Here is a 24,487-nt window from a genome sequence, read left to right as displayed (position 1 = left end):
TCTGTCTGAGACAGACCTAATCAAACCAAAACAAACAAAATAAACACACAGAAAGTGTTATTTTGTCAGTCACTAGTCTCCAAAATAAATACAACCTCGAGCCTTTTCCTGTAAATTTTTATCTCCCTAATGAGAACAACTTTATCCTTGCAGACAATTATATAAAAAGAACGGCTATTGGTATCCATAAGGAAAAAAATCTATAATGGGTGTAATTTTTATAAGCCTTTTTCGGTGAATTTTATTTCTATTTAAATTGCCTGACATGGGGCCCCAAATCATTTATTCATTTGACACGTGTTTACTGAGCAGCTTTTCTGTACCTAGGCACTAGGATCAATCTGTGAACAAAATGCAGTGGTCAAAACATAAGGCAGTCTAACTATGTAAAGATGAAAAGTAGAAACATTGAAAATCAGGTGATTAGGGAGCATTTGTCTGATGAAGTGAAATCTGAGTACAGAAGGTGAATAAAATGAGAAAGACAAGCAGAGATCTAGAGGAGATTTCTAGTACAGTAAAGTGAACATTCCAAATCCTAAGGAAGGAATGCAAGGATCACGATGGAAGCTGTTATAGCCAGACTAGAGAGAATAACAGATGACAGGTGCATGAGATGAGGCTGGAGAAGCAGGCCAGGGCCAGATGGCCAGAGCTTTGTAGGTCATGACCAAGATTTGACACTTCCTTCAACTATAATAGGAAATTGTTGGTATTTAACAAATATTTATAATTTATGGAAGCAATAACATTTTAGGGAATAAAAAAATCTTAGTGTTAATAAATATTTCTAGTGATTCAAGGTTTCTTAACTATTGCACTATGGCATTTTGAACCAGTTTGTTGTTGTTGTTGTTGTTGTTATGGGGGACTATCCTCCTTATTGTAAGATGTTTAGCAGCATCTCTGGCCTCTTCGCACTCAATGCCAATAGCACACCCCTTTCAGTTGTGGCCACAAAGAATGTCTCAGAAAATGACGAAAGTCCAATTACTCCAGTTGAGACCTAGTGACCTAATCCCATTCATTTTACAGATTTGATAACTGTGCTTAGTGAGATTCAATTACTTAGTTATGGTTGACAAAGTTAGTTTTAGCCTTGGAGTTGATTCACATATATTTATAGATAATAATATAATATTATCTATAAATTATTATCTAATATATAGATAATAATATATTCTATTATATCTATATGAGATCTAATATATTAGAATCTATATATTAGATCTATATATATTTATAATATATATTTTATATATATAATATATAATATTTATAGATCTAATATATGCTTTGTCTACTTTATATATATCTTTACATACACATAAAATACTTTAGTGTTTTCAGTTATTTTTTGAGGTTGTTACTTTTATTCCCATTTACAGGTAAAGAACTTGACACTCAGAAAGGTAATGAAATTTGATGTCAACTTGTGGCTCGAACTCAGAACTCTAAATCTCATCTATTTCAGTAATAAATTGTCAGCTTGAGATTCACTAGAAATGATAATTTGAACTGACCATGAACCAGAAACTTCCTTGAGCACAACATTATTTAATACCAGTTCTAGGAATATCAGGGACTCTTGATCTTCCAACCCCAATTTCACTATGAAGGGGAAACAAGAGTTTGAAAGTTAAAGTGAATTCTCATTTCAATTTTTTAAACTCTAAAAATAATATAAAGTACTTTATTCTTTGATTAGGCCACACAGATGAGCTGCTGTATTTTAAGCAAGGTTGTTTCAAAGGAGACTGTCAAAAACCCCATTGAAAGGAAGCTCTCACTCTCTGGGACTTCTATTAAGGAGGAGCTTGTTCTCCTTGTTTTTAATTCAGTGGCTATTTTATGACTTTGACACCCACCAGGTCTATGAATGGGTCCCGTAGGGGGGCTTCAAATCAAAATAGTATGTGAGCTGGGGATTTAGAGTTTATGGTACTTATTTTCTTCATTTCCTCCTGAAAGAAACCAATGTGTTTAAGGAGCAGAGGGAAGCATCTCTGAATCTCTGTTTACAGTGCTGAGTCCTGCTGGAGGCATTTCTAAGTAATATAGAGGGCTAGCATGAGGAGGGAAAGGAGAGAATGGGTAGAATAGCATTAAGGTAGTCAGAGAGAAGGTTTGGCGGAAACTTTTGGGACCCCACCTCAAATTTACTTCTACATTGAGAAGGCTGCTTACTGCAAACACTTGCAACTCTGACCAAAGGCCTCTTTTCACTGCTACAAAATAATTGACCCATGCACAAAACATGCCAGAACTGCCAGAACTAGTGCTTGTATCCAATGATGAGAGGATAATTAGTTGATAAATGCCCGGTTTGCTCAGCCCCTGGTAGAATCCATGCAGGCTTCCAGAATGTATATTCCATTCAGTCTTCCAGAATGTCCTAATAGAATTGAGATCCAGCTGCCCACACTGATAAATGGCCACACAATTTACCTGTTGGTAGCTTCTTTCCCTTCCCTACCTATTCCCCTATTCCCTTAAATGTGTTTCCTGGTATCACACACCCAGTAAACTACATGTATTCTCATCCTTGCTTCAGGCTCTTTTTCTGGTGGAATCCAAATTAAGATAGAAAGTTATTCTTCTCATCTCTGCAAAGCTAAAAGCCATAATTTAAGGCTCAACTTACATCAGTTTTCAAAGCAAGCCTAGGGATTTTACCCTTTGTGCCTTTGCAATCTCTATTTCTTTTACGTTGATCTTCCTTCCCCATTTTTATCCAAATAGAGGCATCATCCTTTAGAATCTAACCCAATTATTCTCAACTCTGTAAAACTTTCTCTGCCCCTTTCCAGGCTGTATTACTGCTTCCTTCTTTTCCTTTAGTTGCTAAGCCCAGTTGGTTCAAAAGCGAGAATGCATGCACATGTGCATACGAACAGACCAAAGTGGTGAGTAGATCATGAAAAGAGATTAATGGCATAATTCCAAAAGGGTTTTCTTCTATTGACTGTCGCTCTGGGAAAACACTTATTCTTCCTACATACAAAAACAGAGGAAAATGAATAACCTACTTTTAGTCTATATCCCTCTCTTTCTCCTCTATTTTGTATTTCCTGAATATTTTCTTAACCAAATTATTACTCGTGGCACTATTCACATTTTTAATACTGTTTGGACTAATCTTCGAGGGTGATTTAAAAAATTCTTCCTGATGGACAACACATCGCAAAGATAAAATCAAATGTATATGTACAAGTGCAAATAGAAAATGAAGAAAAATAAGGTCAATGAGTGATGCTGAGGATCAACACAAGTATTTGTAGTTTTTTTTGTGGTAGTCTATGTTTAGGATGCGCTGAAAGAAGTGGAAAGATTCAGGACTTGGGCTTTGTTTTTACTTTCTTATTGTAAGACTTTATAAGTTAGTTGAAAAAATAAGTATATATCTTCCTAAAACCTTATCTGGGGGCAAACTATCATACTAGTGTCATTAAAGAGATAATAAGCATTATTTATATAAATAGATTTGTATTTAGTAGTACCAGTAGCAGTAAAACTTACTCCTGTGAACACAGTTGTCTTCTTAGGAATTTTAATACTATACATAGCAGATCCTGTTGCTGTGAATATCTTGATGTGTTTAACTAATTTGGTGAATTAGACGTAAGAAAAAGATAAGTTGTTCTACAAAATAGAAAAAGTTGTCTTTGAAGTCAATAGGGCAGTACAGGACGGGGTTGAGGAGCAAAAAGAGGAAAGAAAATACGGAGTAATCATGGAAGGTTGTGAGTTGACCCTGCCTGAACAGGGGATGGCTCAGAGAGGAGTCCCAGTGGCTAAAAATGGCTCAAAAGAACAGAAATATCTGGTCTAAAATTTTCTATTATTTGATATAATCCACTCCTTATAATTTCCAGTAGATTCTGTACATTTTTTTCTTTAGAAATTTGTGAAAGTCCAATTGTAATTTTTGGAAGGATTTGGGTGAATGAGGACAGCAAACAAAGAAGCCAGATCCCTGAAGAAAAGACTATTGGCTTCTTTCAGACATGTTCATGAAAGTTTCAGGAAAATCTCATCTAGCTAAGTTGCATGAAGTTGTCAGTTGATACCAAGGCTCTAACCTATTTATATACAAAAGTTTAATTTACACTAAGTATATATGAATAATAATTTATGTAGTATTTGTATATTTACATACTCTATTACATACTTTTTTTACACTGTATTAAAATTCATGATTTATGTGTCTGTTTTCTCCACTAGAAAATGTTTTTCTTGATGGAAGAAACTATTATTAATATCTGTATTCCCAAGGCCTAGAAATGATTATGGAAGGTGGAAAGCATGCAATAAAATATTATTGAGGGAATAATTGTTTCATTTTTGAGTAAGTATCATATGACAGGCACTTTATTAGTCAACTAACAACTATGAATAAAAGCTAACAAATGTTAACATATACTAAGTGCTTACCATGTTTCAGGAGCTATCCTAAACACATTATAAATATGATCACTTTTAATCCTTACCTTAATCATCTATGCTAAATTAGAGATAAGGAAATAAACAGATAATAAGGTTAACTTTCTCAGGGTAAATCTTATATGTAAACAAGTAAGTACATATGTCACATAATGATAAGTTGTTTTGGAAAAAAATCAATGAAAAGGGGTGAGTGGTGTCAAGGATTAAAAAAGCCATTTTAAATCAGGTTGATCAGAGAGTGTTTTGTTCATAAATGACATTTGATCATTTATATACAATAAATGTGGAAGGAGTTTGGGGGAAGTATTGAGTATCAAGATCTTGAGACATATTTGCAAACCAATAAGGAGACCAGAATAAACTGAGAAGTAGGGTGGAGAGGGATGAAAAGGGGATATAGGAGATGAGAGTTGAGATGTAAGAGAGTTAAGCTATGTGGGATCTTGATTGTTATTATAAAAACTTTGCCCTATCTGGAATAATAGGTCATTGAATGGAGTTAATCTAAGAAGTGACATGATCTGTCTTGCTTTCAAGAAATTGACTCTGGTACTATGCTAGAGATGTTAGAGCCATTCAGGTGAAATAGTTGAGTGGCTTGAGCTATGGTGGTAGAAGTAGAGGTGACAAGAGCTGGCTGAATTTTGGTTGTATGTTGAAGGTAGAGCTATGTATTAGGCCATTCTTGCATTGCTACAAAGAAATACCTGAGACTGGATAATTTACCAGAAAGGAGGTTTAATTGGCTCACAGTTCTGCAGACTGTACAGGAAGCATAATGCTGGCATCTGCTAAGCTTCTAGGGTGGCCTGAGGAAGCTTACAATCCTGGCAGAATATGAAGGGAGAGCAGGCACATCACATAGTGAAAGCAGGGGCAAATGTGTGAGAGAAAGAGAGGGAGAGAGAGAGAAAAAGAGGGTGGGAAGGCCGTGCCGTACATTTTTAAATGACCAGATCTCTGAAGAACTCACCATTATGAAGACATCACCAAGCCATGAGGGATTCACCATGACCCAAACACCTCCCACCAGGCCCCACCTCCAGCGTGGGGATTACAATTCAACATGAGAGTTAGGCAGGGACACATACACAAACTATATCAAGTTGTCGGGATAAACTAATGGGTTAGATGTGAATTTCACACACACAAACACACACACACACACACACAAAATCAAGCATTGGCCTGAGCAACTAGGGGCATTGGGTTTTCAAATACAGAGTTGGAGACAGCTATGTTGGATACTGGGGGATGAGGAAATCTTTTGTGGACATGCCAATTTTAAGATTTCGATTATGTTATGTTGGATAGGCAGTTTGATATATGAGTCTTGAGCTCAGCAAATAAGTTGAGACTTCCGATATAAATTTGGAGTCCTCAACATAGAAATAACAGTAATAACCATGCTATTAGAGTGTGGTAACCAAGGAAGTGTGTGCAGATAGAAAAGAGATTCAAGGATGGAGCCCTAGAAAAATCCAAGGACTAAATACATGGAGGAAACAGCAAAAACAAATAAACAAAAAGTGAAGCGAGACATGCAGACAACAATGTAGGAGAAAACCAATAAGAAAGCATCTCTGTATCCAAGCAAAGAAAGCATTTAAAGAAAGTTATTTTCTCACTGCAAGATTTCAGGCCATACGTGGATAGTCACCTCTGTAGCTTCCACAATACTCTGTACAGTGTCTGGCACACAATGGCTACTCAAAATGATTGCCGATTTGACTTATTGTATACAACATTTTCTAATGAACTCTAAGTAGAATATTTACTGAATTCCTTAGGTAGCTTTTCCTCATATATGAGAGTTTGAAGTTTGTGCTTTCTGAAATCCATAGCCATAATTCTCCAAAATTTCCCTAAAATTCACTATTATTGGCAGGTGAAATTAAGGCATTACCATACTATGTCATTGCCCTGGCTAGACCAAGTACTGACAAAATCTTCTAAACACAGCTCTCAGATGTAAGACTAACATTTATACATAATTCTTATAACCTGGAATTATAAATAAGCAAAAACTGAAGTAGTATTTTGCAGGATCAGGCCAGAGGATGGAAAAGCTTTTCCATGGTGGCTTATGTAAGACTAAAAGGTAGAGTGGGTGGATGGGTGGAAGTGGTATTCACCCACCAATCTGGATTTCTTCATTCCCACTAAAAGGTAAGTTCCATAAGGGCAGAGACTCTAGTCTGTTTTTAACATTGTATTTGCGTGGTTCCAGAAGAGTATGTAGCACTGAACAGGCACCCAACAGATGTGGAAAGTAAATGAATGAAAAATGCCATTATAATTCCATTATTTCCTGTTTTATACTTGGAAAAGGTATAAATAGTGGGGGTTGGCAAGTGAAAATAATTTGTCAGAGGTCCCATGGCTAGTAAAAGGTAGAGGAGTATTGAAACCCTAGTCCATCTGACCCCAAGCACAGGCCTTACTCATTTACACTCTTGTTTTACAAGCACTTTTCTGACTATAATCCTACTGCTTGCTGGATGGTCATCTTGTTTGTTTGTTTTTAAAGATCCATTATCTTTGGACTTTGGTTCCATAGCTCTTTCATATCAGTGACCTAATTGACAAAGCCATCTGTGTGCTAGGTTCATATATTGTTAAAAAAAACTGTTGGTTTTTGTTGGTTTGTTTTAATGTGAAGTTCACAAAGTACAAAACAAGCTAGCCAAGTATATCTTGCATTAGTTTGGAAACCTTACATAATCCATTGGGAAAGTAAATACAAATGTTCTGGTTATTTTACATGGGGTTTCAATAACTATTTGATGACTAAAGTGTCCATAGGGCATTTTCAAAAATAAGCAATGGGAAGTTGAACTGAGTTTAGAGAGAAACAGTTGAGGCTCCTCCCCGAGAGCCCTCAATCACAACAAGCTGTGTAATAAATCTTATATAAATAATTTTTTAAATAGTAATTCATTTTATAAATCTTATACAAATCAATATAATTTTAAAATAAAAATTCTCAAGGTTTTAAGTTTATGGAACAAGCCACAATTCCATCTATTCCTGTCGGGGGGATTATTATGCTGGGAGAACAATTATTGAACTAGCCCCACTCTGGACTGACAAAATGCCAACTGCTTAGGGGTAAAGAGTTTCTTTCTCTACCATTACTGCTTCTCTTTCTGCAGTCAGTGATCCCACTTCCCACATGTATGTGAAACTATAAGATCCATCTTCTATCCAGGGCAACAACAATAACAAAAAAAAAAAACAGTGAAGACCAAGGAATTTTGACATAGACATCTTTTTGTTTCATTTCAAAGGATGAAAGTTGACATACACATCTTTTTGTATGTTTCATTTCAAAGGATGATGTACACTTTCAGACTGATATTCTTGCTCCTGGTAATGTAGCTCTAAATTAGTAGTAGCTTGTAGTATCTGAAAGTCTGTTTATTAGGTTGAAAATTACAATTAAAAATTTCTAAATTGAAATTAGAGCATATAAACATACAAATGGTAATATATGACAACTTATCAAGTGCAAAGTCTTTGGTGGATGTGCAGTGTGTAAGCATGTGTTTAAAATTTTGAAAAAATTGGAATATTAATTTGTAGCTAGCTTAATAACTTGCTGTTGCCATGATGTAGCTTGTAGAGTGGAAGAAGAGGTTGAAGTGTAAAACAGACGTGTGTTTGAATCCCAGCTCTTTCATTCCTGAACTTTAAGTGGAGATCAGTAATAGTTACTTTAGATGATTATTGTAACTGTTAGTGAATAATTATAGATAAATGACTTCTTTCCTAAAGTGTAAAAGATAAAGCTGTGAAGTATATTTAAAAACACAAGAGTTGAAATGCAGAGTTTTAAGATGTAGAATGATTTGAAATTTTTTTTTCTGAAAAGGAAAAATGTTTAAATATGCTGTTCCTGCAAATCCTATTAGACAAAAGGCTCTATTATTGATGAGGAAATATACCATGTATGTGGTTTATATATATATATACAGCCTATATTGAAAATCTGTGGTATTGCTAAATAATCATATCATGGATAAATTTCCTAGTATATTTTGATTATTATATCATGTACTGTCTTCATAAAATATTTTATATTTTTGCCATTTTGTATTTATGTTTGTTAGTACTGACATTTATGGAAAATGCATTACTTATAAGTGAAATGGTCACAGTCTGCAAGATTGAAAAGAGGAAGAGAGAAGCCATTGGCCTATTCAAGATACAAATGATGATAATTTCAATATTTGGTAATAAAGAGTAGCAATAACTAAGTGTTGCTATAGTCTGGGTATTTTTAATCTAAAAGTTAGCGTCAACTAAGAAAACATGTTCTCCAGACTTGTAATAAAAGTTAAAATTTCTAATATTTTTGTCCATATTAGATCCAGAAATGTATCAGTAAATTAGGCCAAATAGAAGTCAAGCAAGGTATATGTATGTATTGATTTGTTGATGAACTCAGATACCTAAATTTACTACTTATAACTATAATTTCATTTCAGTTCAATAACCATTTACTACACAAGGCCTGGGCCATGTAATTCTGATAGACTTCTAAAATTAGTAGTACTCTAGATGAGTTTATAGAATTGTAGCAGAGATGCTCCAACAAAAAATAATTCCAAATAACCTAAGCAATTGATGGTTATTTCTATAGAATAGAAATAAAAGAAGGTTAACTGAAACATGGTACAGAGAACATGGTGCATGACTTACCCTCAAAAAATTACGGAGAATATTCTGGAGTAGTTAGATACATCCTTTTTTTTTTTTTTTTTTTTTTTTTTTTGAGATGGAGTCTCACTCTGTCGCCTAGGCTGGAGTGCAGTGGCACAATCCCAGCTCACTACAACCTCTGCCTCCCAGGTTCAAGTGATTCTCCTGCCTCAGCCTCCTGAGTAGCTGGGATTACAGGTGCCCGCCACCACACCTGGCTAATTTTTGTATTTTTAGTAGAGACGGGGTTTCACCATGTGGGTCAGGCTGGTCTTGAATGTCTGACCTTGTGATCCACCCACCTCAGCCTCCCAAAGCGCTGGGATTATAGGCATGAGCCAACACGCCCAGCATTGGAGTAGTTAGATATATCTTAAAGCTTATTTTATGTCATATATACAGTCATGCATCACATAATGGCATTTCAGTCAATCCCAAACTACATATATGATGGTGGTCCTGTAAGATCATAATATCATATTTTTACTGCACTCTTCTATGATTAGATACAATTAGGTATTATTAGTACACCAATATATATCATTGTGTTATAATTGCCTACAGAATTCAGTCCAGTCACATGCTCTACAAGTTTCTTGCCCAGGAACAATAGGCTATATCATATAGCCTACATATGTAGTAAGTTATACATATATATACCTATGCATACATATGTATGCACACACATACACACACACACACACATATATATATATATATAATGCTTATAATTTCCTCCTCTGTGGAAAGGCAAAGGGCAGATTAACATTATTCCCCAGGTATTAAAAATGATGGTAACATCCATATCTCCTTCAACTGCTCTCCATTAAACTGCTACTGAGTATTCAGTAAGTAGACTAAAAAAGGGCAGGATTACTATGAAGTTGCAGTAGCCTTCAGAAGACTAAAAGTGGAGCTAATGTCACATACACAATGCTTAGTTGACATCTTGGTCACAGTCTTGTGAGAGCCTGAGAAGAGAACCCATCTAAGCTGTGCCCAGACACTTGACCCAAGGCAACTATGAGACAATAAATGTGTGCTGTTTTAAGCCAGACCAAATATGTGGTGATTTGTTACTAATAGAAAACTAATATATACACATACCCAGTAATTGAACAATTCCATTCTAGGATATATGTCCAACATAATTACATATAAGGTTCAATCACATCCAAAAATAATCTGAGGTTATAAGTCAGAATGGTGGTTACCCTTTGTTGACCAAGGGTAGTGACCAGTAGGAGGCCAAAGAAGGCTTATGATAATATCCTATTTCTTGATCTGGATTCTGGAAACATAGACGATGCTTTATTGTCTGAAAATTGATGAAGCTGTTCACTTGTAATTTGTGTATTTTCTGTACATACATTATACTTCAAGAAAATTTACATTTAAAGTTTATAGCTCAGCAGTTCCAAGATGGCCGAATAGGAACAGCTCCAGTCTACAGCTCCCAGCGTGAGTGATGCAGAAGATGGGTGATTTCTGCATTTCCAACCAAGGTACCGGGTATATCTCACTGGGGCTTGTTGGACAGTGGGTGCAATCCACGAAGTGTGACCCAAAGCAGGGCGGGGCATCACCTCACCCAGGAAGTGCAAGAGGTCGGGGAATTCCCTTTCCTAGCTGAGGGAAGCCTTGACAGATAGTACCTGGAAAATCGGGACACTCCCATCCTGATACTGCACTTTTCCAACGGTCTTAGCAAATGGCACACCAGGAGATTATATCCCATGCCTGGCTCGGAGGGTCCCACGCCCACGGAGCCTCGCTCACTGCTAGCACAGCAGTCTATGAGACTGAACTGCAAGGTGGCAGTGAGGCTGGGGGAGGGGCGTCCACCATTGCTGACGTTTGAGTAGGTAAACAAAACACTCCTGCCTGGGCGACGGACTGAGACTCTGTCTCAAAAAAAAAAAAAAAGAAGACATTTATGCAGCCAACAGACACATGAAAAAATGCTCATCGTCACTGGCCATCAGTACTGGAGAGGATGTGGAGAAATAGGAACACTTTTACACTGTTGGTGGGACTGTAAACTAGTTCAACCATTGTGGAAGACAGTGTGGCGATTCCTCAAGGATCTAGAACTAGAAATACCATTTGACCCAGCCATCCCATTACTGGGTATATACCCAAAGGACTATAAATCATGCTGCTATAAAGACACATGTACATGTATGTTTATTGCGGCACTATTCACAATTGCAAAGACTTGGAACCAACCCAAATGTCCATCAATGATAGACTGGATTAAGAAAATGTGGCACATATACACCATGGAATACTGTGCAGCCATAAAAAAGGATGAGTTCATGCCCTTTGTAGGGACATAGATGAAGCTGGAAACCATTCTGAGCAAACTATCGCAAGGACAAAAAACCAAACACTGCATGTTCTCACTCATAGGTAGGAATTGAACAATGAGAACACTTGGACACAGGGTGGGGAACATCACACACCGGGGCCTGTTGTGGGGTGGGGGGAGGGGGGAAGGATAGCATTAGGAGATATACCTAATGTAAATGACGAGTTAATGGGTGCAGCACACCAACAAGGCACATGTACACATATGTAACAGCTGCACGTTGTGCACGTGTACCCTAGAACTTAAAGTATAATTAAAAAAAGAAATAAAATGGCAAATAAAGAATTTGCTCATACAGCTTCTGAAAACAAAATAAAGTTTATAGCTCAAAAAAAGATTCTGTTCTTTTGAAACTTCATTAAGAATGGAAGAAGAGACATTAAAATCTGACAAGCCTTTATTTTCTTAATTGAGCTTTTCAAATCCAGGACCTGCAAGTTACTGTGAGCTGTCAATTACTTACTTAATTGTGAATAAACTTTACAGTTAAATGTCACAAATGGACAAAATGTAGGCAACTTGAAAACACAATCCAGTTCTCCTGGCTTTATCTTATATTTAGATCCTTTCACCTTTTCAAAGTCACTCATCAGGAGATTGGCAAAGAGCCCTGTCATCTCAAATTCCCAGTGTTTACTTATAAACACAGGAAGTTCAAATTTCTTAGAATTAAGCCTAATGCAGAACCTGTCTTCCGTGGAATGAATTCTGCAAGTTTGTAAAGAACCTACATGAAAAATACCTGAAAGAACATGTACACTGATGAATATCTTACTCATTCAGATCCCACTAAGAACCCAGAGTCATTCAGACATTTTGTGTAAAATACATCTTTTTATTTGCCTGTGAAGAAAAATCTGCTAAACAAATTAATACCATGCAGGTAAGAATTCTAGAGAGACATTTAAAGGGTTCAATAGTTCAAGAACTGACCAACTGTTTTAAGCCCTTTTCTGGGACCTGTGTTGTTAATTGGTGCCGTGTGATTTCAGGATAATTGTCCTCACATGCTAGGTGGCTATTGTCTACAAGTAATCTGAATGCCTTTGAAAAACAAAACAATGCAAATATTTATCGTTCCATACCTATACTCTAAGTGACCTGTATAGCACCATTCAAAAAGTCTTAGCCAAAACCCCATAAATGGAAGACTGAGGGGTCTACGGGTAGGGCAGTTGCTGGAGAAGACCTTCCCCCCAATTATATGAACCTGAAAATAAAGCTCCTCATTTTGCTGACTTTCTATCTGAACTTTCATGGTTAATACTAAAGTTTAGCTAGCAAAAACTTTCTCTGAAAGAGAAACAGACATTTAAATGCTAAGAGCTTCTTGTGCACTTTCATATGTGTTATTTTATTTATAATTGTCCAACAAACCCATGAGGTATGTTTGGGTATTTCTACAAAATATATTAATAAATTCAGGCTGGAGCAAGTTAAGGAAATAACCCAAGGGTGAATAACTAGTAAGTAGTGAAACCCATCTGTAAATCCCCTCTTTGGTCTTTTACACTCCATTACGTTGCATTAAAGAGACTATCACTCACCTATTAGAGGCTACAAGGAGAGGGCCTTTCATACAGGAATCGGTATAACATTTAGCACATTTTCATTTTATGGTAGTGGTTTGTGTATCCATTTCCCAAACTAAGATACAACTTCCTTGTGGGCAGAGAATCTTGTCTTCTTCAAGTTGATATTCAGGGAACCTAGCACGTCTTAGCATATAGCATGGCTCAAGAAATTTTAATTAAATGAATGTACTCAGAATTAAAGGGACTAACCGAAAAACCAATCTTCAGTTTTCTGGGAGTGGTGTGGTACAGGAAAAAGAGTTGTATTAGGAATGCTTATTTAAATAAAACAGGAAATGCTGCTGATATTAACTGAATTAAACAGAAGACATCCTGTGGGTACCATACAGGGTGTGGTAGACAGAATTCTAGAAATGGATCCCAAGATTCCACACTTTAATCCCTGGAACCCGTAGATATGATGAGCTTTCTTCTGGTGATCATAGTATGTTATGTGGTATAGTTCACCCTCAGTAGAGGAGATGATCTGGGTGAGTCTAATCTCATCACATGAGCTGTTTAAAAAACAGTTTTCTCTGGCTCGTGGTAGAAAGAGGAAGTCAGAGAGATTCAAAGCTTGAGAATTTTCACGGTTGCTGACATCAATCGAGAAAAATGATTGAGACAAGTCTCAATCATTTTAGGAGGTTTATTTGCCAAAGTTAAGGATGCACGCCCATGACACAGCCTCAGGAGGTCCTGATGGCATGTGCCCAAGGTGGTCGGGGCACAGCTTGGTTTTATACATTTTAAGGAGACATGAGACATCAATCAACATATGTAAGAAGTACATTGGTTCCGTCCAGAATGGCGGGGACAACTCGAAGCAGGGAGGGAACTTCCAGGTCACAAGTAGGTGAGAGACAAATGGCTGCATTCTTTGAGTTTCTGATTAGCCTTCCCAAAGGAGGCAATCAGAATATGCATCTTTCTCAGTGAGCAGAGAGATGACTTTGAATAGAATGGGAGACAGGTTTGTCCTGAGCAGTTCCCAACTTGACTTTTCCCTTAGCTTAGTAATTTTTGGGCCCCTAGGTTTTCCTTTCACACTGACTTGAAGATGGAAGAACCCAATGAGAAGGAGTGTGGATAGCCTTAAAATGCTGAGAGGCCCCCAGCTGATGGCCAGCAAGGAAACAGAGAGCTCACCTCAGTCTCACAGCTGCATGAAACCAAATTCTGCCAACAACAGAAATGTGCTTGGGAGACAACCCTGAACTCCAGGTGGAAATATTCAGCTGACACCTTGTGGCTCTGGGAGATTCTAACAGAAAACCCAGCCCCTACAATGCTAGACTATAGAACTGAAAGCTAATAAATGGGTGTGTGATAATTTATTTCACAACAATAGAAAACTGACATACAGAGTAATCCATGTTTATAAAGACTAATTCCAAAATGAATGATATTCACTGTCTTTTTTAATGATAGTGTAATGAAACTGTAAAGAAATCTAAAAAGATAGGTTTAGGGAAAAATCCCCATTTGTTTCCAGGGGTTCCACAAGAAAGAGCTTAATTATCCAATTATAAATTTAGATTAAGCAGCTATAGCTGTTTCCACCACACGATAATGGATGTGTGCTCTAAGAATTTAATGTATTCTATAGCCTTGCATCCATATTAAAGAGGCAAATCCTCTTTAGGGGGGAAGGGGGTATTTTAACGATTTTTAAAAGATGTCAAGGCCTTTTTTGTGGCCCTATTCAACTTACCCAAAAACTTGCCTTAGAGCCCGTCACATTGAGAAAATATATGTGCCTTTCTTTTATTCTTTCATGTGTTTTGAGTTTAATAACATATGTTGTTTATATTCAGTTTTTATAGAGAGCTTCTTTTTGTCTTGTAAACAGTCGCAAAGATTTACCTAGATCTGTATGGGTTTGCTCTTTTTTTCTTTCTTCTCCCATCCCTCCCCCTTGGAAAGTCTAAATAGTTCCAAGGATTAGCAGCAGCTTAACTTCAATCATGATTTGTAATAGATAAATGCAGTTATTGTTCCACTTTGGCTCTTCAGGATAGTGTGAAATTAACCACTTGGGTTTTTTTTTCTTTCTGCAGTTAACTCACCATCCACATTTTGACAGCCACTCCTACTTATGCTTTATTGACTTGTCCGAAAGAACCTATAAAAGAATCCTCAATATGCAATGAGGCACAAAGGTCCAGTTATTCTTTTAAATTAGATAGATAATCTTGGAAAACATAATTGATTCCTCTTTCTCAAAGACTTAATACATGACAGATACTTAACTACTCAAATAACATATGCTATTTTGTGGTTATTAATATTCTCACTTTTTAGGGAAGGCTACTGACGCTCAAAGAGGTTAAAAGACTTGCCTAAAGTTTATAGATATTAAATGGAAGATCAGTATGGAGCTTAATGCAAGCTCCACTCAACACTTAGATACATGTTAAGCCTCATAAATTGCCACACTACTGCCTACCTTTTGCCTCCTAGGCAACATTCAGTTCTTGACTCTGACCCCTTGAAATCTATTATAGAAGAGCATGATCCCCATATCATATATATTAACAATAAGACTATGGATTCAGCTGAACCCTTTTACATTTTAACCCAAACCTCCTCTGGAAAATAATATGTTCTACCATTCCTTCATGCTACTGTAGATCTCTGCTGTTCAATAAGGGATTTATACTTATATTTCTTATAGTAAAATAAAACTTAAAATTCAGCTCTTGCACTAGTCACTTTTCAAGAGTTCAGTAGCCATATGTGGCTAATGAATACCACACTGACTAACGCAGAATACTTCCATCACCTCAATAAGGTCTATTGGACAACACTGCCATAGAGGCACAGCAACACGAGGTCAGCACTGGCCTATGTTCTGGGTACACACTGGAAATTGGAAAAGAAGTAAAATATGTCTTAGTCTAAGGTCTAGTAAGTCTCAGTTTTTTTATACTACTAAAAATATTGAAAAGTGTTTTTTTTTTTGTTTTGTTTTTTCAGAATTTCTTGTACCACGTTCTAGTAAGCCAGGATGTGAGAAAAAAGGTAACATCCCCTTTTATCCCAAGCTTGACGTCCTTATATGTCCGGAATTGGTGGGTTCTTGGTCTCACTGACTTCAAGAATAAAGCCACCGACCCTTGCGGTGAGTTTCACGGTTCTTAAAGGCGGCGTGTCCAGAATTTGTTCCTTCTGATGTTCGGATGTGTTTGGAGTTTCTTCCTTCTGGTGGGTTCATGGTCTTGCTGACTCAGGAGCGAAGCTGCAGACCTTCGCGGTGAGTGTTACAACTCTTAAGGTGGTGCGTCTGGAGTTGTTCGTTCCTCCCAGTGGGTTGGTGGTCTCCATGGCTTTAGCAGTGAAGTTGCAGACCTCCGCGGTGAGTGTTACAGCTCATAAAAAATGACCCAAAAAGTGAGCAGCAGCAAGATTTATTGCAAAGAGCGAAAGAATAAACCTTCCACAGTGTTGAAGAGGGCCCCAGCAGGTTGCCACTGGGGGCTGCGGCAGCCTGCTTTTATTCTCTTATCTGGCCCCACCCACATCCTGTTGATTGGTCCATTTTACAGAGAGCTGATTGGTCTGTTTTACAGAGAGCTGATTGGTCGTTTTGACAGGGTGCTGATTGGTGTATTTACAATCCCTGAGCTAGACACAAAAGTTCTCCAGGTCGCCACTAGATTAGCTAGATATAGAGTGCTGATTGGTGTATTCACAATCCCTTAGCTAGACATAAAGGTTCTCCAAGTCCCCACTAGATCAGCTAGACACAGAGCGCAGATTGGTGCATTTACAAACCTTGAGCTAGACACAGAGTGCTGATTGGTGCATTTACAAATCTTGAGCTAGATACAGAGTGCCCATTGGTGTATTCACAATCCCTTAGCTAGACAGAAAGATTCTCCAAGTCCCCACCAGATTAGCTAGATACAGAGTGCGGATTGGTGCATCCACAAACCCTGAGCTAGACACAGGGTGCTAATTGGTGTGTTTACAAACCTTGAGCTAGATACAGAGTGCTGATTGGTGTATTTACAATCACTTAGCTAGACATAAATGTTCTCCAAGTCCCCACTAGACTCAGGAGCCCAGCCGGCTTCACCCAGTGGATCCCGCACTTGGGCGCAGGTGGAGCTGCCTGCCAGTCCTCCCGTGTGCCTGCACTCCTCAGCCCTTGGGCAGTGGATGGGACCGGGTGCCCTGGAGCATGGGGTGGCACTCATCAGGGAGGCTGGGGCTGCACAGGAGCCCATGGCGGGGGTGGGGGGCGGCGGGGGTAGGGTAGGGGAGTGTGCAGAGGAGGCTCAGGCATGGCCTGCTGCAGGTCCTGAGCCCTGCCCCGTGGGGAGGCAGCTAAGGCCCAGCGAGAAAATTGAGTGCAGCGCCAGTGGGCCGGCACTGCTGGGGGACTGGGCGCACCCTCCACAGCTGCTGGCCCGGGTGCTAAGCCCTTCACTGCCCGGGGCCGGCAGGGCTGGCCAGCTGCTCTTGAGTGCGGGGCCCACCAAGCCCACGCCCACCCAGAACTCTAGCTGGCCCGCAAGCACCGTGCGCAGCCCCGGTTCCCTCCCGCGCCTCTCCCTCCACACCTCCCCACAAGCTGAGGGAGCCAGCTCCAGCCTCGGCCATCCCAGGAGGGGGCTCCCACAGTGCAGCAGCAGGCTGAAGGGCTCCTCAAGCGCAGCCAGAGTGGGCGTGAGGCCGAAGAGGCGCCAAGAGCAAGTGGGGACTGCGAGGGCTGCCAGCATGCTGTCACCTCTCACTTACAGATTTTAATCATATACCCTCTTAACTGTAAACATAAATGGTTCTCTTCATTATAAATTTCCTTCTTAAAATCAGTTCAAGTACTCATTGCAAACCTAAGTGCATCAGATACTTGACTAGGGGTGCTTGAAATATAAAGATGAATTAGTAACATCCCCTAGCCAGCCTCTACCTTAACTCAGAGCTAACTCCCAACTACCGTTTGGATTGCAAATGCCATTTCGTCTGGGAAGGCATCTCCACCTCTCTAGAAACTAAGTTAGCTGCCCTTCTCTGCATAACTAACTCAAACTTATCATAATAATCATCCCACTTTATTATTAATTTTAATATAATCATTTATATTTACTCCCCACAGAAATAGTGACTCACCAAGGAGCTCTACCTGCCTTGTTCATCCTTGGATATTTAGCTCCTAAAACAGTACCTAGCACTTGATAGAGATTTTTTATTTGTTTGGTTAGGGTTAGGGTTCTTTTTAAAATGGTTTTTGTTTTTATTTTGAGAGTGTAGGCAAAAGAGACAATTTTTTTGACATATTATATTAGGTACCATATCTACCCATCACAATATTATCTCTAACAATAGGGTTTTTTTTTTAATCACTATGGTAAACTTGAAAAAAATATTATTAGAAAAAGTAATTATGGTTAATTACTTTTGCACCAACTTAATATGTTTTGGTGTATCTTTCAATGTAAAAGAAGTGCAATACGGAAAATTTTTTCCAGAAAATTTATGACAGCATAAAATAGTGTGCCCAAAATAAGGGCATTGGAAGCAAAAGACCCAACTTAGAATGCTTTCTGTGCTGCCAAATATGCTATGTGACATTCGCCTCAACACTATATCTTTGTTCTCTGGGGTCCTCATCTATATAATGGGCATGAATATGTCTATCTCACAGAATTTCCAAAAGAATTAAATTAAATAATTCATGCTGAGTGTCAAACACATGGTAGAATATTCAATGAATGTCAATGTCTTACCTCTCTCCTATACTCAGAATTATTAGCCCTGTAGACAGTGATTTGCAGTTTGTTTTGTTTTGTTTTTCTTCTTCTTTGGTTTCTTTGGAGATCACTTTATTTGATTTGATTTTTCTCATTTTCGTTAGTATTTTAATATCTGATCTTCCTTTTCCAATCCACTTCTCCCCCGCCTTGTAGCATCCTAGCTGATGACATTCAGAGTATAATTGAGCATTGACCTCTGGCACAAATAAGCATCTGTCTTGCACATTTAGAACATTGTGTTGTCTGTAATTCCTCCAAGCTCATGATTCTAAATTAGATTTGAAATTTCTGTCTAATTTCATATTGGTAGGTTACAACTGTAATTTTATTTTGGCAGGTAATGTGCTTTTAAATGAGCTCTTCTCTACATGCATATTAAATAGTTTCATCAAATAGTGGACTGGCTTTTTATTTGTCCCTGACCAAACTAGAAATTATTACTTACTTGGCAAAGGTTCATCTACTTCCTGGAAGAAGCTTAAAATCCTATATTTCATTTGTACTGGGTTTATATTGTGTTATTTATAAGAAGATATTCTGATGCCTTTGTTTCTTTTGTGTGTGTGTGTGTGTGTGTGTGTGTGAGGGAAAAAAAGAATCCTTCATAGTTATTTCTTTCAAAGCTATTGTTTTCTCAAAAATTACTAATTTTTATTCTTTTTATTCTTAATGAATTTTTATTCTTTTATTCTTAAGTTATTGTATGGCAGTCTGAATAATAGATCCCCAAAGATAGCCATTCTAATCTCTGAAATCTGTAAATGCGTTGTTTTATGTCATAAAAACAGCTTTACAAACATAGTTAATTTAAGGAGCTTCAGATTGGGAGAAAATCCCAGATTATCTGAGTGGACTGAATGTGATCACAAGAGTCTTTATAAGAGGAGGGCAGGAGGGTCAGAGTCAAAGATGAAGATACAGCAATGGATCAAAGGTTGGAGTGATGCAGGGTAATGGGTCAAGAAAAGCAGATAGCCTCTAGAAACTGGAATAGACAAGAAAACAGATTTCTCCTGAACCCTTCAGGGGAAACAGTGACTTCTGATGATTTTAGCCTTGTATGACTCATTTAGGATTGTGACTTCCAGAAATGTAAAATAAATATGTTTTGGTAATTAAACCATGTACGTCATTAAGTTTTTGGTAATTTATTAGAGCAGCAATAGAAAGCAATATATTAAAAAGAGGGTTTTTTTCTTTGATTATTTCCAAAGTCAAAAAGCAGATAAAAAAGCCACAAAAATAAAATAAGTTATAAAAAAGCAGATGAAAACCCAAAAATGATATACCTTTGACATCAAAGTGGGCTCCTCATGTATTTACGTGTACATCATTTTGCCAAACAAGTGTACCTGAGCATTTGAGCTGGAGGAATCTTTTATTCCCACAAAGGAGAGGTAGATACCATAGTACATTCTGAAATGTGAGTGCTAAACATATTTGTATAATCCCCTGAGCATATAGATTGAGAATATATGTATATACATTTGCATATCTTTAATTTTTTATTGATTTTTAATTTTAATATTTTTAATTGATCTTGAGCTAATATACAAACTTACTTTTATAACTAGATGAAAGATTATTTGAGGAAAGTATTTTTATGCCAAATAATTATTTGTTGACTAATAGATTTGGGAAAGTTTAATAGAACTTAAATAAATGATGTTAAGTGAAGTTGGTTTTGAGGGCTGTAGACAGGGCTATTCTTGAGGGGAAAAGACAGATAATTCTAAATTTTAAAAATGGTGTGCCCAAGAAAACATTTGAAGTCCATGTTTTTGAAGGTAAAAATGATTCTCTCCTCATCAGCTTTACTGGCTTTTTATAATAATGCTAAGTAAATTTAATCAAACAAAATACATTGGCTATATTACAATTAGCCTGGGTTGCCCTTGGGGACTTGTGAAAATGTGTTTGGAACCTTATATATCATGTATTGGCTCAATTTGTCTTGGCCATTGTCACAGACTGTCTTGGGCTCAAGAATTAAACCTCCCTGAATCTGGTTCAATAGATTTTGAAGACTCTTTCCCATTCTAAACACTGACTGATGCTATTATTTCATTTTAACTTACTCTATATCACAAATAGAAGGACAATTTTGAGGGCCAGATGTGGTGGTGCATGTCTGTAGTCCCAGCTACTCAGGAGGCTGAGGCAGGAGGACCTCTTGATCCCAAGAGTTCAAGGCTGCAGTGAGCTATGATCTCGCCACTACATTCTAGCTGGGTGTTGGAGGGAGACCCTGTCACTAAAAAGAACAATTTGAGGAGAAATTAACAAACTGTTGCTAATACACAGCCTTCCAAGGAAATCTTCCCTGACTACTCTAGGTTGGGTGACCCCCACCCCCCCGCCACCCACATGTTCCATTAACAACCTCAGCAAACCTCTGTTATCCCCATGTTGATATTTTATTCAAAATATCTTTTTATAGGCCTGTCTTTCTCTTTTGGATATAAATGCCTGATGGCACAGACCAAGTCTAATTTGTTTTTGTTTATTATAGGCCCTCAATAAATATACAGTTGAACCTAAGTACACATTTATTAGCCACTTCGCCTTCCCTACTCCATTCCTTTGAGGTGCTTACAGGACTTCAAGTGAGAACATGCATACATCTTGTGAGGATTATCAGATGTCCTCTCTTAGTCCAGCAAAATATCCAAAGCTCAAATCTTTCACTCATTCTCTTCACAGATGAAGACCTTTTCGTAAAGCCTAATTTCTGCTGTTTTGGTTTCAAGTTCATCAAAACCCTTATACAATGATTTTATACACTATTTGCAATCTCTATAAATAAACATAAACAGTACATGCTTTTTTTTTTTTTTTTTTTTTTTTTTTTTTTAAAGACAGAATCTCACTCAGTCACCAGGCTGGAGCACAGTGGTGCGATCTAGGCTCACTGCAACCTCCACCTCTCAGATTCAAGCAATTCCCCTGCCTCAGCCTCCCGAGTAGCTGGGACTACAGGCTCGTCCCACCACGACCAGCTAATTTTTTATCTTTTAGTAGAGACAGGTTTTCACCATGTTGGCCAGGATCATCTTGATCTCCTGACCTCATGATCCGCCTGCCTCAGCCTCCCAAAGTGCTGGGATTACAGGAGTGAGCCACCACACCCAGACAACAGTACATGCTTTCTATCTGTATTAGTCCATTCTCACACTGCTCTAAAGTCATACCTGAGACTGGGCAATTTATAAAGAAAAGAGGTTTAATTGCCTCATTATTCTACAGACTGCAAAGGAAGCATAGCTGAGGCGGCCTCAGGAAACTTACAAACATGGCAGAAGGCAAAGGGAAGGCAGACACATTTTCACCTCGCCAGCAGGAGACAGAGAACAAAGGAGGAAGTGCTACATACCTTCAAACAGCAGATCTCATGAGAACAGCAAAGGGGAAACTGCCCGCATGATCCAATCACCTCCCATAAGGCCCCTCCCCCAACACTGAAGATTATATATAATTCAATAGGAGTTTTGGATGGGGACACAGAGCTAAACCATACTGCTATCTTTATCTAAGACTCTGACAGGCTTTCAGCTTTTTACTGATTAAGCAACTTTCTTACCAGAGTTTATGAATTTTGCTAAAGCACTAATTATCATTGGTAAAATACAGGTACTTATTCACTTCACTATCTCTAAATAATGTGGAAAACATTACTCTCATTACTCTAATATTTTTCTACTATGTAATGCTATATTTGCATCTTTTATTTGCTAGTACAAGTTACTTTTGACAACTAAGCAGAAAGCAGAGACAGTTGAAACAAAGGAAAAAGAGAATCCATACGTGCTTGAAGTGATTGCCTTTGGAACTTACATTTTTCCAAATGGCCAAAGCCCAAATAAATATGCTTTTGGTGAGCTGCCATTTTGATTCTATGAGATCGGCCCTCAATATGCCTTTAAAATGTAGTCCAAATTGTGTATTTCTGGGTGTTTGACATTGTTTTCTTTGACTGTATATTAGTGGTTAGTCATTGTGTATTCTAACAGCCTAATTTCTCATTGTCAATCCATCCAGTGGCCACTGCAATATGAGTGTTCAATATATAATACAAAATTAGCCAGAAATGTCTCTTTGGCTTAGTTGGAGGAGTCTGAACATGCCAATGTTATAAAATAGAATGAGAAAGCTTAACCTTGGCCGGGGCTGAGCACCAGAATCAACATGCTGCTTTAAATGACTCATTTTTCAGGGACTCAATTTCCTCATCTTTTAAAGTTAATGGAAAATATGCCCAACTCAAACTATATAACTTGCAATGACGTACATTTCTAATATTCTAAAAAGACTGAAACATGACTCCTTTTCCTGACTTACATGTATTTAGTCATCAAGTCCCACACTGTTGAAAACATATATAAACTTACTGACAAATAAATATGACCAAGTTAAGAGGCTTGCTTGTTCCTTTCTCAGAAGGGAAAGGCAGAGCCATTATTCCTGGAATCAATTCCTGGAACAACAGAATTGGTGGACCCAGAACCCATCTTCCTGTGGGGTGCATGACATGTTCTACCCAACCCAGCATTGTCTTTTATCAATCTAAGGCATTACTTATTTACACAGACACCTTCTCCAGTACCAGTCACACTGTGTATTAGTTTGTTTTCACACTGCTACAAAGAACCACCTGAGACTTGGTAATTTATAAAGAAAAAAGGTTGAATTGACTCACAGTTCTGCATGGCTGAGGAGGCCTCAGGAAACCTACAATCATGACAGACGCTGAAGGGGAAGCAAGGCAAGTCTTACATGACTGCAGTTGAGTGGGGAAGTGCTACACTTTTAAAGAATTAGATCTCATGAGGACTCACTCACTATCACCAAGAACAGCATGAAGGAAACTGCCTCCCATGATCCAATCACCTCCCAGCAGGTCCCTCCCTCGACATGTGGGGATTACAATTTGAGATGAGATTTGGGTGGGGACACAGAGCCAAACCATATTACACTGTCACTTTGTATCACAGCTCTTATTAAACTCTACATGAAGCTTATCAGCATGAGACTTTTTCCATGTTAATTTATGTATTATTTCATTATGACTTACAATATAAACAGAAGAAAATCAGGAAACTTGATGGCAATGTTTACTGTCAAATCACCAGTGCCTAGAATCATGTCTGGCATTTAACAGACATTCAATAGAGATAAGATTAATTTTATTCATTCTTTAAGAGTATGGAATGTTGCTAAAATCTAGCCACTTCACACAAAAACCTGCTATCATACTCAATTACTAGGATATGGTACAGATAACTCATCCAAAACTGTAGATTTCCAATTCCTTATCTTCCTCAGTATCAGTAGTTATCACCATGAGTACTTCAACTACTACTTCCACAACTATATCCATGGCCTACGTGTTACACTGAATTGCTGTATATTTAAAATCGCAAATGCCAAATTGCTTTCCCTATGTCTTTTGCTTCTATGCTCTCAACTTCCTTAATATCACTCTTGTCCTTTGCATACCACTTTGCATCTCACTTTTATTCCATTCTATTAACAGACACCTCCTGTCTTCACTTCTTGCCTCACAGTCCATGACTTCAACCACAAAACTCTTCCCTTGGTCCTCTTCTCTTTCCATCCTTTATATTATTTTC

Source organism: Gorilla gorilla, chromosome 7 (assembly GCF_029281585.2).
Source record: "Gorilla gorilla gorilla isolate KB3781 chromosome 7, NHGRI_mGorGor1-v2.1_pri, whole genome shotgun sequence".
Lineage (NCBI taxonomy): Eukaryota > Metazoa > Chordata > Mammalia > Primates > Hominidae > Gorilla > Gorilla gorilla.
The sequence above is the reverse complement of the archived record's forward strand: the minus strand, read 5'-3'. Positions refer to the sequence as shown.